This window comes from Agelaius tricolor, unplaced genomic scaffold, assembly GCF_023055355.1.
Source record: "Agelaius tricolor isolate 1412-34295 unplaced genomic scaffold, bAgeTri1.0.p SCAF_9, whole genome shotgun sequence".
NCBI lineage: Eukaryota > Metazoa > Chordata > Aves > Passeriformes > Icteridae > Agelaius > Agelaius tricolor.
Window position 1 is genome coordinate 1970483 of NW_027269269.1, and position 14811 is coordinate 1985293.

The following is a 14811-nucleotide window of genomic DNA, read 5'->3' on the forward strand; positions in this document are numbered from 1 at the left end:
GCTTGAGTGATTAACAAATGGAGAATCCAGGGTCAGGTTTTTTAAGGGCTGTTCTGCTGCCAGCTGCTCGTCGCAGGCTGGGTGGGTTTGGGAGAGCAGAGCAGAAGTGTGTCCCCTGATGCAGCATTTCTGGAGAGCATAATGGTGCAGGAGACTGATCCATGGGGTAACACAGTGTCTGAAAGGTGGTCTTACATTAATAGTCTTGAATCAGCAATCTTAAAGCCAAAATTTCCTTAGACATCAACAACTGTGAGAATTCAAGACACCTGGCAGGACATTTTGGGATTTGATTGTTGCAGCCTAGGTAGGTCAGAAGAAAGCTGTGAAATGTCAGAGCGAGATATCACTCAACTCCTGTCTTGAAACCCACAATGGAGAACAGAATCCCTGTCTAGATGAGCTCTGGTCAGTACTGGAGTCAAAAGTACCTTCAGTGCTTTTTTCATTTCTGGAAAGATCTGTGGGGAAGGAAAAGGCTGTCCTGGGAAATAGAAGCAAGTGTCTGCACAACTGTACTTGCCACAGTGAATTAGGCAGCCTGCCATAGGGCCAATCCAGAAAAACAAGTATCCCCTAGTGAGCCACAGTGCTGCTACAGGACAAGGACACCTTTCCAGCAGTCAGCTGGCACAGGAGAGTGCTTCCTCTCAGTCTCTGCTTTGCTCTCAGCCTCTGCTTTGGTGGGATGGTGACAAAGACATATTTTTAAACGTATGTATACATTCTTTTGTGTGGAAGTCTATGAAACACTTACTTATATTTAAGGTGAATTTAAGGCTATTTGAGGTGAAAAACAAATATACAATATGTGACCTAGTCAATTTCTATTTATTTGTGATTGTTGGCAGCAGTGTGGAGGCTGCTCTGTGCATGTGCTCTCCTAGAAGAGGGAATGGTCTTTTGATTAGAAAAAGAAAAAGAAGAAACACTGTCTTGTACTGTCATATGGAGATTTTTAATTGAAATATCTTCATTGTAACTTCCTCTCCACAAAGGGAGATGGAAGTTTCAGTTCCTGCTCTGAAGACTGCCGGCAGCGTTTAGAGTCATACCCAGCACAAGGACCTAGATCTATCCACGTGGGCATGTAGAATCAATAGCATGGAAAACAAAATGAGAAAAGTCCCAGCATTTATCTGTGGTGCCCCACTGCCTTCCCACGGAAGCAGCAGTGGGCTTGTGCTGGCAGAAGCATGGCTGAGGCATCAGAGGAACGGGATGCAGCAGAGGGAGGCAGTGTTGCATCAGCTGCATTTAAAGCTGCTCTGTTTTCTCTTCATAAACCAGGGGAAAGCCCAGCTCTTCAAAGCAATTCAGAGGAGGAGTCTGTATTCAGCTCTCCTTATTTTACCAGTGGGAGCTCTCAGCTTTCCTATCCTATTTGAAACTATATGCCTTAGTGCTTCAAAGTCGTTTTGGAAAGGGGAATGAGTGCATCAAGCTGCATAACTCCTGCAGCATAAAGAGAGGTCAGGAGTTGGTTTTGCATAAGAATTATGTTATCCAGTTCATGGGGAACTATTACTGCAAGGAAGGCTCAGGGATGAAAATGGAATGGATTAGACAGATCTTACTGTTCCTGATCACATCAGTGCTGATGAACAGAAAATTTGTTCTACAGCTGCACAACCAATAAGCCCTCTAGAAACAGGACTCCACTGTAAATCAGTCCTCAGCACTCCCTTCATGACCAGTGGCAAATGCCAGCTGCTGTCAGGCAGGGTTTCACTCCCCATGGTAGCAGCTCCTGTCCTGAGATGCCACACAGCCACGGTCAGAGCAGCACTCCAAATCTGGTATTGTTCATCTGGGGAGCCCACACCCAAAGAAACTGAACACAGTGAGCTCTCCAGAAGTACTTTGGGAAGTGCAAATAATTCCATTTATTTTTCATTTATAGTTGATAATCACAAGTGCTGCTTTAAGAATGCTAAGGTCATGCAACCCACTGTGACACATTTGCTACATTTTGTTTTCCTGGAATTATGTAGCCTTTGCTTCTCTTGTAGTATCTGTCCTGTCTTTCCAGGATTGACACATCAGATAGAGGAGCCCCAGAACCACCACGGGGCTTTGAGTCCTTCTTTGAGATTTCAGGGCAGAGAACAAAGGTACTGAGATGAGAATTGAGCCTTTGACTCATTAAATATAAATTACTCAGGAGTTTTTGTTTTGTTTATTGCAGTTTGGTTAACTTGTACCCAGCTGATTAAAAATCCCTCTTCCCAAATATAAATCACTTTAATGATTTAATGCCAGACCATGAAATAGGATGTGTAATAATCCACCTTATCCTTTATTTAGCTGGAGGATAAAATAACCACAAAACAAAAAACCAAAACACCACAAACTGCTTGATTTTTCTGCTCCATCCACATCACTGTTTGCTGGGGCTCATTTGCCTGCAGGCTCTAGAGATGCTGTTTCAGATTTCTTATTTAAACAAGCTTCAGTCCTCGGGAGCAGGCAAACACTGTGCTTCCAGACAGTGAGCACCCCACAGTGATCCTGAGCTGGGCTCTGCTCATGATGCTGAGGCAGGTATTGGGTCTCCTAAGCACCTCCTTCCAGGTTCTGGTCCCTCATGTGCACTCCTCAGAGACACTGGGCAGGAGCTGCCTAGTCTGGCTGAAATGCCTTTCCAAGTCAATGCTACAGAGCCCCAGGCCCAGCAAGGGAGGCAGGAGCTCAGGCAGCAAATGCAGACCATGAAGGACTGGATGTGTCTGCTGACAAGTATTGTTGCATGTCCAGTCCTGTCACAGCTGCTAGAAGCCAGGGTGGCATTGATTCTAGGATGGACAGAGAGGAATGATGATAGCAGTGTAACCCATAACTAGGTATACCTTATAAAAGGATCAGCTCTCTGAACCTATGGCCAAATTACTTCTCTACCTTTTCAGATAAGTATTTTGCACAGCCAAGAAATCCCTGACTCCTAAATTCCTCCCTTTCCCCTGTCACAAGGCCACAGTTGCTTTGTATTTGGAAGCCCATCTGAATTTCATAACCAATAATTTTGTCACTTATTAGCATAATGGTTCACATAAATAGACTGTTTGAATATGAATGCAACCATCATCATCACCCTTCACCTTAAGCAGAGAAAATGAGTGCAGTGGGTCTGCACTGATCATCCTGCAGATCATTTTTTAGCCTTGAAAATCTCTCTCTCCTTTGAAAAAGGATCCTGCTACAATTAGTACTGATGATACATGGCAGTTGCTGTCTCCAAGAAGCTGCCATGCCAAAAAGAACTGACATGTATTTTTAGACAACACTTTAGGGTAAATCAACAGCCAGGTACTTTCCAGGTACCTATGATACCACTGCTTCCCTGTGGAAAATGAAAGCCTGAACAGTATAAGAACAGTTGAGATATTTAATCTGTTCACTTTCATAACTTTTGTGTTAGATCACTAGTGATACACAGCATGGAGAGTGGGATTGTTATGCATTACTTCTGCTCCCAAGCACGTTAAGTCTCCAGCTCCAGCCTTCAAATGCCCATTTACACAGATTCACTGTCTCAAAAGTGCCTGTGCCCCATTAAACTCCCAGCTGTAGTGCTGAAACGTGTGCTCCAGAGAGTCTGCCTGGCACTGGCCTCACATCCTTTCAATATGTATATGAAGGAGGCAACAAGAATAGTGCCAGATGGCAGTGGGAATGGAAATGATATGACGTACACATGTGATGCGATTTTCTTTCTTTTTTTTTTTTTCTTGTGAATAAAGCATCTTGTGAAAAGAGGAATTAGATGCAGTATTTATAACAGTCCTTCATAAACATCCCCAAATTCCAAGTAGAAGACAAAAGGCATGAATCATATCACAGCAGGCGCTATAGCTGGGGAAGTGGCCTTTATGAAGATTGCTTCCGTAATTTGGGCTCCAGAATGAAAGAGAGCTGCTCTTAGGAGATCTGTAGGAAGTTGATAATGGCTTATTTAATTGTAGTATCACTAATAAAATCTGTGTTTTCATCAGGAACATTTCCTTAGCTAAAAATGCCATGATTCTTCAACTGTAGTTTGATCCTGTTCATTTTGTCTATAAATGATATAATGCCAAAAAAATAGATTAGGACATTATAGTTTCCTTTAAAAGGAAACTTTTAAACTGTGGCTGCAATCCACATCATAGAAGATGATAATCCCACAATAACTGACTTGGTATGCAGAAATAAAACAATTACTCACAAACGAGAGATCATAAAGCAAGGAAATTTGTTCTCTATCAATTATAGAGGAAATGAGACTATAATTTTCTCTTTATGACTTGACAGCTAAAAATCTCCTATTAATTGAGCCTTGTCATTAAAGGAATTCTCCCCTTGCATAATTCTCCAGCAGTTTTGGTGGCAGTTTTATGTTCTTAATCTATTTGGTGACATTGAACTTGCACCTGGTATCAGAAGAGTGTCACCCCATTCATATTAGTCATGGGAAAATCCCGAAATAGAAAGGATGTGATCAGAAGAAACTTCTGATGTCTGCACTGAAAAGTGTAAAACCATCTAGATTCACAGGAGTGATGAACACCAGCTATCGAGTCAAAGGGATCTACACACACCAGTAATTCTCAGACACATCTGACTTCAGACAGTCACAATGGAAAATACTAGCTATCAACATAATTTAAAATTAAAATATAAACTACTAACCTACCTGGTTTTCCCACTATTTAACAGCAAAAGCTGAGAGCAGATCTCGGATCATTCGGCAATGCCAGCCCTGATTTGTAGCTAGACTTTTTTCCTACTGAAAGTAGGCAGGGATTTTTTGAGAAGAAAATGGTTAGTGGCATTAATGAGCAGTATGTATTGCTGCACTCAGACATCTGTGAATACATTCCCTGTACACATACAACAGAAAGGGACAGGCTCCTGTAAATCACAGGGAGATGTGAGGCAGCGATGGCCGACAAATACCCAATGACTAGGTGCAGATAATAGTAGGATTATCATGGTATCCCTGATGCTGGCCTTGTGCCTTGTTTTGTGGGCCCTGCAAGGCCTGGTTTGTAGTTTCCTTACCTTTGTATCATTAATCTCCAGTGCAGAGGCTGCAGCTGGATCCAGAAGATGCACAGAGGGCACAAAAGACATGTGGATCAAAAGGTGAAGAAACTCTTCTTCCTACACACAGATATTTTGGTACTATCCACCTTACCCTGTTTAAGGTGCTCAGCAGCTGGGCATCACTTCATAGCATCTTCCACTAGAGAAGTGCTGAAGGTCAGGGTTAGAAAGATACACAGAGTTCTGTGAGGAATCCTGCACAGTACCACTACCTTGGTAGTACTAAGCATCAGCAAAGCCAGGCAAAAGAGGATACAATGAGATTTTAATGGGAATACATCGCTTCCAGCTTGTTAGGACTGCGTTCCAGCCAAGGGAAGATAAGACTCCAGCATTCCTTTGCACTTTACCATCAAACCAAAGGACTGCAAAGGATAGCTGACAACAGCTTTAAGGGGGGGAAATGGATGAAAGCAGAGCTTTCTCAAGCAAAGCTTCAAAGCGTGAAAGGCAAGAAAATTCCCAGAGCTGTCTACTTGCAAGCAGTACCAGACTGCCTGCAGATGACTCCAGACAATAACAACAGCCTCAAGAGGATAGGCAAGATAGGATATCGTGATAGCTGCAAAATCAAATGTTGCCAGATATTCCCACCTCAGTCTCACATAGGAAATTACTGGAATGATAACCAGGGCTCCCTAGTAGCCATTTTACAGATTGTGTGATATTGCATAGCATTCAGGAAGGTTCATCAGCATGAAAAACGCATGAGAGAGGAAGATTTATTGTGCAGAAATGTACAGTGCAGTCATGGGTGAAAGCTATGATTTGTTACTGCTCTCATGCAAATTGGAGCAAAATTGATCACATTTAACATTGTACGAACTTTCATCTGCAGGGAAAAAATTCTCTAGACAATATTCTGGAAAATAAGAAATTACAAGTACAACTAGAAAATAAAGACTGTCAGTTTTTGCTAGCTGAAGGAATGGTTGATATTCAGGGGAAAAAATTACTTTAGGGAATAATTATTTTTACAATTACTTGATTTCAGTTTTGTTGTCTAGCTGATGGGACTCATCAGTTGAGACAGGCTTGCTCTGATGGTACTGGCAGGGTCACAACACTGAGGATGACAGCTTATTTTCTCACAACTTCTTATCATACAGAGGATTGTCTTACTGATAGACATTAATATGACAATGCTGCAGCTGCCTCCATCAGATGTGCTCCCCAGAGTTTTAAAAGCATCTGTTACTTTTCACCTTTCTGAAGTAATTGCAATTGTCTTCTACCTGCAGCCTCATCATTCTGCTGAGATATTTCTACACTATGTCCATTACAAAGGGGAAGGAACAATATATCATCAACAAGCAACATCTACTCACTTTATCTTTCTAAATTTCTTTATCACTACAGAACACATTCATGTATTATAATGGCTATACTTGTGTCCTAATCTGCATCCATTGTGTTCCTTCCATAATGTGCAGTGATGATATGGTTGTTCCACAGGTATTATTGCTAATATCCATGAAATATCACAAAGTCTCTCCTTTTTTTTTCTTTTTTATTTTTTAATAGGACTTACAGATCTAGAAATTCTACCTTGATCATATTTTTTTTTCTAATGTAAATTCATCTTTGGAGAGAATTTTTACTGCATTTTAACAATTTTTTTTTTTGTCCCATATGCTGCTTAAAAATAGTGTTACTATTCAACAGCCTTTCATCATTCATTAGAAGATTGGTGTGGGAGCAGAGGAGAGGGGAGGCAGCAGAGGAACCTCAATCTCACATGCTTCCCCTTAAATTTGCTGGAGCTATCCTCAGCATTTTGACCCTCCCTACATCCTCTTAAAACCTGCTTCTTGCAAGAAATCTGGCCACTGAAATGGATGCAATCAAAAAAAGAAAATTCAGAACTTCCCTCTCCTATATGCTAGTAGGCGTGATTCTTTAGATTTTATCATAAATTTCCACCCATTTACTATGGGATTTCACATCATCCACTTCTGAAATTGGGCTGAATTTTCTACTAGGAAAAAAATCCACTCTTGAAATTCTAGGAATAGTATAATTTCCTCTCTCATACAGTGTTCCTTGAACTCTATAAGTACACCCATTTCTTCAGTTGTGCTCATTAAATAGGTAATTAGTATCATGGGTGTGTAAGAGTCTGAGGTGATTTCCCAAAAAAAGTATAAAATATTTTATGTTTAGTTCAGCATGAATGAACTGTGAAATTGTATTTGAGTTAGACTGAAGAATTGCACTAGGATGGAAAATTAAATCAGTCTTTAACCAGTAATTTCAGGATGCTTACTTATTGAAAATATGTACTTTGCTACCCTCAATTAAAGAATGCTTGAGGCTACATTAATTTCAGCAGCTTTTCAAAGACAGGTAAATAGTACCAATATTACTAAGAAAGAAGAATCAGATATACTGCAAATTAGTTAAAGTACTGGTACCAAATTTTCTTCAGAAGATGCAAGAATGAGGATGAATCTCACCTCCCCCCAGTCATCCCAAAATGAGATACCTAGTCTATACCACACACCAAGGAACAGCATGGGGAGAATAAAAAATGGAAAACCCCAGACAACCCAGTCCCATCTTAACCACTTTTTTACCTCTCTTCACCCAGGCTGTGACAAGCAGTTGACAAACAGCATACAGCATTTTCTGTGCTTTGCATATAACCAAAATAAATGAAAAGTGCAAATGACACTGCAACAACAAACATGTCAGATCTCCTGCAAACATGAGCTGAATTTGCTCACAGCAAAAAGGAACAATTTCCAGAGAAATTACACCTCAGTGTAACAGCCAGTGAAGGTTCAGTTTAATGAAAAGTTTCAGTACCTTTAACCACAAGGCTTGCTGTCACATCATGAAAAAAAGCAGTGTTTAACTTACGGGGCAAAGGAATGTGGCCTGTGGCCATCATGTAGGCAAAGCATTGGAGTGGTTTGGTCAGACACTATCTGATCTGCCATAAATCTTATCAATGTAAAGAAGCATTAGTGGTTTGGATTGGGATGAGGCATGCTAAAATTTGATTTCCTCTTTTATTAAACAAAGGCCTGAGTGACTGTCAGAAGTGTTACTCTTATTCAGAAAATAAAAATAAATAGCTGAGCGTGGAGATATCACAAATCAATCTCTCATTGATTCACATGTAAATAAGTAATGATTTTTAAGTAGTTATACTTGTTGTTGATATCTTCCTGAACATGCCAAAAAACCAGGCCAAAGAAACACAGCTCACCTGTCAGTATCTCATGAAGTCAAGCTTACAGTTGGGTAGGTTGTAGACATGAGGCTGGTACCTCCTGCACTGACAGAGCCCTTCTGGAACCCCAGAGGAGTGCCAGTCCCTCAAGAAACAAAAAGACAAGCAACAAAGTTGGGGGGGGCTCTCTACCAGTTCATTCTTGTAAAAACTAAACAAAAGCACAGTCAGGAAATCTGAAATAGAAAGGACAAACTTCAAGCTGTGATATTTCTAAATGAGTGTATATTCATTTATGTCTCAAAATGTTGTCAGGGGTTTTTATAAAACAACCGTATTGTAATGTCAGTCCAGTCTTTAGAAAGTTTAGAACAAAAGAAGAGGGGGAAAAGAGGGCATTTCAAGTACTCACTGATTCACATGTCTGGCTTTTCCCAGGTAAACATTATTTACACTTCAATACAGTATGTTATATTGTCAATCAATTTCATTAATCTTTTTGAATCACTGAAGATATTTAGTGATGTCTTCGTTAATGTAGTTTTGTTTCAAAAATAACAGAAATGTTTAGTTTTGAAAGAGGAACTTTTCTCATGTTTCCCTGGAGAATGTATGCAAGTTCAGGCTCAAAATATAAATATACTTATAAAGGGTTTTCTTATCAATATAGAATAAACAGAGCTTATCCAAGTTCAAAAAGGTGTGAGAAGGCATAATCACTTCAACTCAGAGACTGGATTGCCAGTGTTGAAATGGGTGTGGGTGGAGCAGGACAGGCAGAGAGTAAAACAGTAGAAGTAAAACAGTATAAAATTATAGGGGAGCTAGGGACACTGCCTGGTTTCATGGGGAGCAGCTTGATCTGCTGGTGACAGCATGGCTTTTTGATTTCCATCTCTTTTCCATGCTTCCAAGCTTCATTCACCTGACATCTGCAAAGAGCTGAACACAATTATGGAGGCCCATCTGCTTCTTTGAGGTGTCAGTGCTGGGGAATAAGGCATGGAAATAACAGTAGGTATTCCCAGGCCTCAGGCATGCCAGGGAGACAAATCTCCCAAGGAGCTCCCTCCTCCATCACAAGGCCTCAGCCAAAGAGGTTGAGGGGATGAAGGAAGCTGGGCATAAGATGCACCAAAAGGAAGGCACAGGGTACCAGGGAGTTTGAAGTGGCAAAGAGGAAAACCATCACAACACAGTCAACAAGAATCAGCAGCAGAGAAGAAAAGAAAAGGAAAAAAGATCTCTGAGAGTCAGGCAGTTCTTTTTCTGTTTGCCAAATTAATTTTGCAATTAAGGCCCCAAGTGCTTTATTAGCTGTTCTTTTCCCCATTAAGCAGTTTTAGCAGACATGGGCATGCCATATGAACACACTTGGGGAAAGCAGACAGCATAGTTATGAACAGGAGGTTCAGTGTCTGTAAGGCACACTGTCACTATCAACTTTGTTATACAAAACCCCTTGATAACTGGTTTCCCATTTCCCCAGGACAAACCTAATTTTTGAAATAGACAGAAGGCAAAACTTGCTGTTCACAGCAGCGAGGTAAGCTTAAAGCCCAGCAAACTTAAAACTCCTGATAAGGCTCAGCTCACTTGCAAAGCTATCTGAAAATTACTTGTACCTTCTCATAGAAAAAATAACTATCCCCTGGCCCATGCAAAAAATAAAAAGTTTTTCCAGGATGTTATGCAAACTCATACATTTATACTGCTGAATAATTCAGGGAAAAACTGCCTGTAACTAACCGTACATGTTATAGCCCAAAGTTTGTATCTTCAGGTAAATTTATTTGAGCAGCTTCTCCTTTTTGTTTATTTGTACAGCCTTTGCCTTGTATGCTCCCATTTTTATGCTCCCAGTTTTTATGAAATCTTTTCAAACTGCTAGCTCTATACTTCTATCAGCACTGCTGTCCTACTGAAATAAGTATGGCCACATCGAGTTGACAAAAGTCCACCTACTTCAAATTCCCTCCTCTGGCAGGGGCAAATAACAGATGCTCAGAAAACAGGTTTAAGAACAAGTACGTCTGCTGACTGTTCTCAGGATACCTTCCCCAGTTCCAGGAATCAGTTCAGGAACTTCTTGAACCAGGAATGTCATCTGCCATGGTGAGGTTATTGGGTTTAATAGGTCCTGAAGGACCTGTTTAAGGTGCTTAACCTGAGTCTTCACACTTATCATTCAATTGGCTAAACTCAATACCTCCCCTTTTTGTGCTCCAACTTCCAAAGCAGTGGAGCTGCTTTATTATTGCTTTCCTTGTAGGAGCAATAAATAGCACTCAACACTATTCTAGAAGATTTTTTTTATAATGATGCCTAAAGCTGAAGTGCCAAAATATTTTCAGCAATATCACCCCATCTTCCTGTATAAGAGATCTTGCAAGACACTTGTCTGAAAACAAGTGACAAATCTGCTTCAAGTTTTTTCATAATCTGAAAGAACCCAGGAAATAACCCAGGAAATTTTCTGCTGCTGTTCTATGACACCTAAGAGACCATCAGGAGACCTACTGCAACTATTATTAAAAAAAAAAAAAAAGGCATAATTGGGATAAATACCCAGTGATATTTATGCGCACAAATATACAGCAGAATCATGCCAGGGAAGGAATTATTTCAGTTCAAGCTACAGGACATATTGAACATCACTTTGTAGATCTTTGTGAACAGATCTGGGCAGATGTTTGGAAAATCTGGGTAAGGGTGTACTTGGGTATTTTGGGATGGATAGGAATAAGGACTGGTAACCAGGTCCCCTGGTTTAAATGTCCCCTGCTGCTTTAAATGTCAAGAATAGTTTTAGTGGCCAGTTGGTGGAGGAAAAATGCCATTACCACCTAAACCACAGCTAAGCAGACTGAAGTCCTGCTTCCTCTGAAACCTTTTGCAGGTTCACCTTTGAAACCATTTCCTTTTTCCCCTGAGAATCTAAAACTGGAAAAAGCACATGAAATCCCTGTCTGGGGTACAGACAGAGTCTCACCGTAATTCAAACTCCTTCAAGTCATGAAGACTTTTTCACTGATCTCTAGAGTTCAGCTGAACTGCTCAGGCTCAAGCCTGATGCATGGTCCTCTGGGAGAACAGCAGCAAATCTCTCACTGACTTTGAAAGGTGAGAACAGCACATCATCTGTCACCACCTTCCTGAGGATACTCAGCTTAAACACTTGTATCCTAAACACACTGTATTCTGCTTACTGGTCTTTGTGAAGCTCCTCAAAAAACTGCTTCTTCTCAGGAGGGCAATGGTGGATGATGAGTCCTTATCTCTGAAAAGGGAATGCACCCCATAGTCCCAACAACTTACTAGGAATGAAAAGCACTTTCATTTAACAAATGGGGAAAGAACTTTGCTCTAGCAAGATTTTAAGAACAGCCGAAATTTAATAGCCTCCTGCAACAGAGCAGCATGTGACTCAGAGGCAGCCACTCCAGCTCTGCCTCAGCTGCTTACTTTCAGTTCCTCGTTAAGGAACTGTTTACATTAAACAAACGAAAATTTAAAGAAGGAAAGAAACCTGCTGTTTCAGATTAAAAGACGTGTCTAGGCAGAAGGATGCCTCTGTCCACTTCTGCAAAGGGTGAAGTGAACTGCAGAGCGAGGAGAGGAGCGCTTTGCTGAGTCACGGCAGCCGGGGATATCTCCTGCGCGCTGCTGCTGATCATCGCCAGCCAAGCCACCGCTGCCGAGGGAGGGGACAGGGAGGGGCAGGCAGCACGGCACTACCAGTGCCACCAGTTATTTGCCAAAGCACATCCAAGGTGCAAGACTGGAGCTGTGAAAGGGCTCACTAGAAATTCTGTATGAAGCAATGCAGCCAGACGAAAACAACTTACATCAACTATCTACAGTGAAGAGCTATCACATGCCCAGTACATAAATGTGATTGAAAGCAAAACAGGAAGGAAAACAAAAGACCAAATCACCTCAAACAGAACCAAGAAGCTGCATTAAATAAATTTCAAATCCTCAAGTAGTCTGAAAGCCAGTCACAGCAGATCTAGTAACTCTTGCAGCTTTGTTTAGGACTGGGCAAAGCCACAACGGGCTCTCTGCACAAGCTACACCTGAACACAGCCCGAAGGGAGCTGCTAAATTCTTCTCCACTGAGTCATCTAAACAGAAAAGCCACCAGTGTTAGGGGCTTTCAATGGAAAAAACTAAATCTGATGCATGAAATAATCAGAGATGAGCAAGGAGGACTTGCAAATGCACAAACACGAGAGGGAGGTAACTGAAAAGCAAAACTACTGAATAAACCACACCATTTAGAAATGGTTGCTGTTATGTGGTGTATGAGATGAGATGCCAGCAAGAACCCCAGTTCTGTTAAGATTTTCTTATTCAGAAAAAATAAATATACCCTGATGCCTTACATATGCTTGAGGATTCAAACAAGCACACATTTTCAACACAACACTTCAGAAGAGTAAAAAGTGCCATATGGCATGGAGACTAATGTTAGCAGTAGTGCTGGTGCTGTGACAGAGGTGCTCAGAGCACCCCATTTTCAGGAACACAAAGCCAGTGGGATGTTGTTGCCCACACCTTTACAGTTACATCTAAACTTAGGTATGCCTCTGCAGAATTACATTACTCTCTTTTCCTTCCTCCAATATTTGGAGAAGTTCCTTCATACGACTTTGTTTGCCCTGCTCATCAGCATGACACAGGGTATGAAAGATTTCTGCAGAACTGCATTTTTGTATACAACTATCTGCCAAAAATGTGCTTCACTTCCCTTTTTAGGTTCCTTTTTTAAATTTTGTGTTAACCATTATTCTCAAGGCAGCCTTGAAAACATGACTTGAACATTAGTACAAGCAGTACAGTAATGTTACTCTGTAATCCATAAATGACATGCAGAGGGCTAAGGTTCTCAGTAGATTGTTAGCACTGTAACTTAAAGCCAACTCAATTTTAAAAAGTACATAACTTCTCAGAAGGCAATTAAAATTACATTTTACATGTCAATATTATTTAGTAAAGCACTATTGATGTTTTCAGCAAAATATTTCAGCAAAGCATTTCTCCAAAATATCTTCATCAAAAGAATCTTCAATTCTTCACACGTTGAGGATGTCATAAAATGCAAACCAGTGCAAACTGCAGAGCTGCAGCCACCACATGCCTGTGATCTTTGTGAAGTCTGTTCATGGGCATGTCACTCAAATTTGGGCCAGTGTGAATACTGGTGGCAGGGGACAGAGGAAGGTAGCTTGCCATGTTGTGTTATTTGGAAATCCTCGACTTCAAAGAATAAGCATCACCCAGCTAAGTCTGATCTTAAAAGTCCAATCAATGCTTTTAGCTCCACTTGCAGTGAGGGGGACTGGAAACAAATGAGGGCCAAGTCTCTTGCAGTGCACCCGCCTGAGGGGAATATGTTGTGTCAGCACTGGGAGATGTTCACAAACAGGCTTCGAGCTGTTGCACAAAGGTAAAAAGGTGCTTCCAGGTGAGCAGCTCAGGCTGCAGCTTTGCCTTCAGCACTGGTGAGATCACAGCTTTGCTGGAGCCACTTAGCTCTGTAAACCCAAGCCCAAGCTTATACACAGTTACTAGGAAGGAGAGAAGCAGAGGAGCTCTCCAGAACACAGATCCACTGCTCCACTCTTTGGCCCTGGGAAGGCTGTTCTGAAGGAGCTGTGCGTTAAAACAAGTTTGGCCAGCAACCTGGACCGGACTCAGACACTTGTGTTCCTTTGTAAATGACAGGCTCTTCAGCACAGCTGGATCTGGAAAGTGGGCCTCTGGACAATATCCCTCTGTGGAACAAAAGGAAGTTCCAACAGGCTTAAAATCCCTTCTTCACCCTGCTCAAATAAATGTTAACAGCTGGATGCGTGACCTGAACAGCCCTTCTCACCTAACAGCCTCACATGATTGTTTTGGCTTTACCTTGTGACAAAAAAAATGCTGTCACAGGATGAGTCAGACTTTGGACTTGGCCAGGCTGAGGAGAAGGACACCATTCTCTACAAGCTGATCTCATGCCAGAGTAGCACTTTTTTTTAATCAGTCTGCCTGTGTGCCTCTGTGAGCAAGTCTATATGTGAGACCAAAGAAGCTCAAGTAAATGATCGAGGCCACTGAGCTTGTTTGCTGGGTTGATCCTGTGCTAAGAGACACTTGACAAACCAGTGTTGTCCCTAAATTTGGGACTGAATGGCATGTCACATGGCAGTGAACAAGTTAAAGCGTTACTCAAGATCATATGACCCACGTTATGGACAATCTGTCTTCAAATCACTTTATCAAGGAACTCAATTTTTGTGAAGTTTCTAAACTGCCCTTCTTATTTTAATAGAGCAAGTACATCAGGGAAACTTTGAAGTTCTGATGTGCTTTTAGCAAAAGGGACTTTTTGCAGTACTTGTGATGGAGAACCAGTACTTAAGACTGAAAGGTGATCCTTCAGGATGCCTCAGCTATGTCACCTCTCCTTGGTATACCACACCTGTGACAAGGCCAGAGTCATTACTCAGTGGTGTCCTGGGAGGACAGTGCAGAGCTGTGTGCTCGCCGTGCTGTGG

At 41.4% G+C, this 14811-nt stretch overlaps 1 long non-coding RNA gene across 1 annotated transcript; it reads right to left on the reverse strand.

Moving 5' to 3' along the window:
• Positions 1–2203: 2203 nt before the first annotated feature.
• On the reverse strand, positions 2204–11913 carry LOC139593138 (uncharacterized). The gene is made up of 6 exons (XR_011680205.1): positions 11793–11913; positions 9189–9251; positions 8300–8408; positions 5177–5235; positions 5041–5075; positions 2204–2795 (listed from the first exon to the last, which is right to left on the reverse strand). It is a non-coding gene; the product is annotated as an uncharacterized lncRNA (long non-coding RNA).
• Between the last annotated feature and the right edge of the window lie 2898 nt (positions 11914–14811).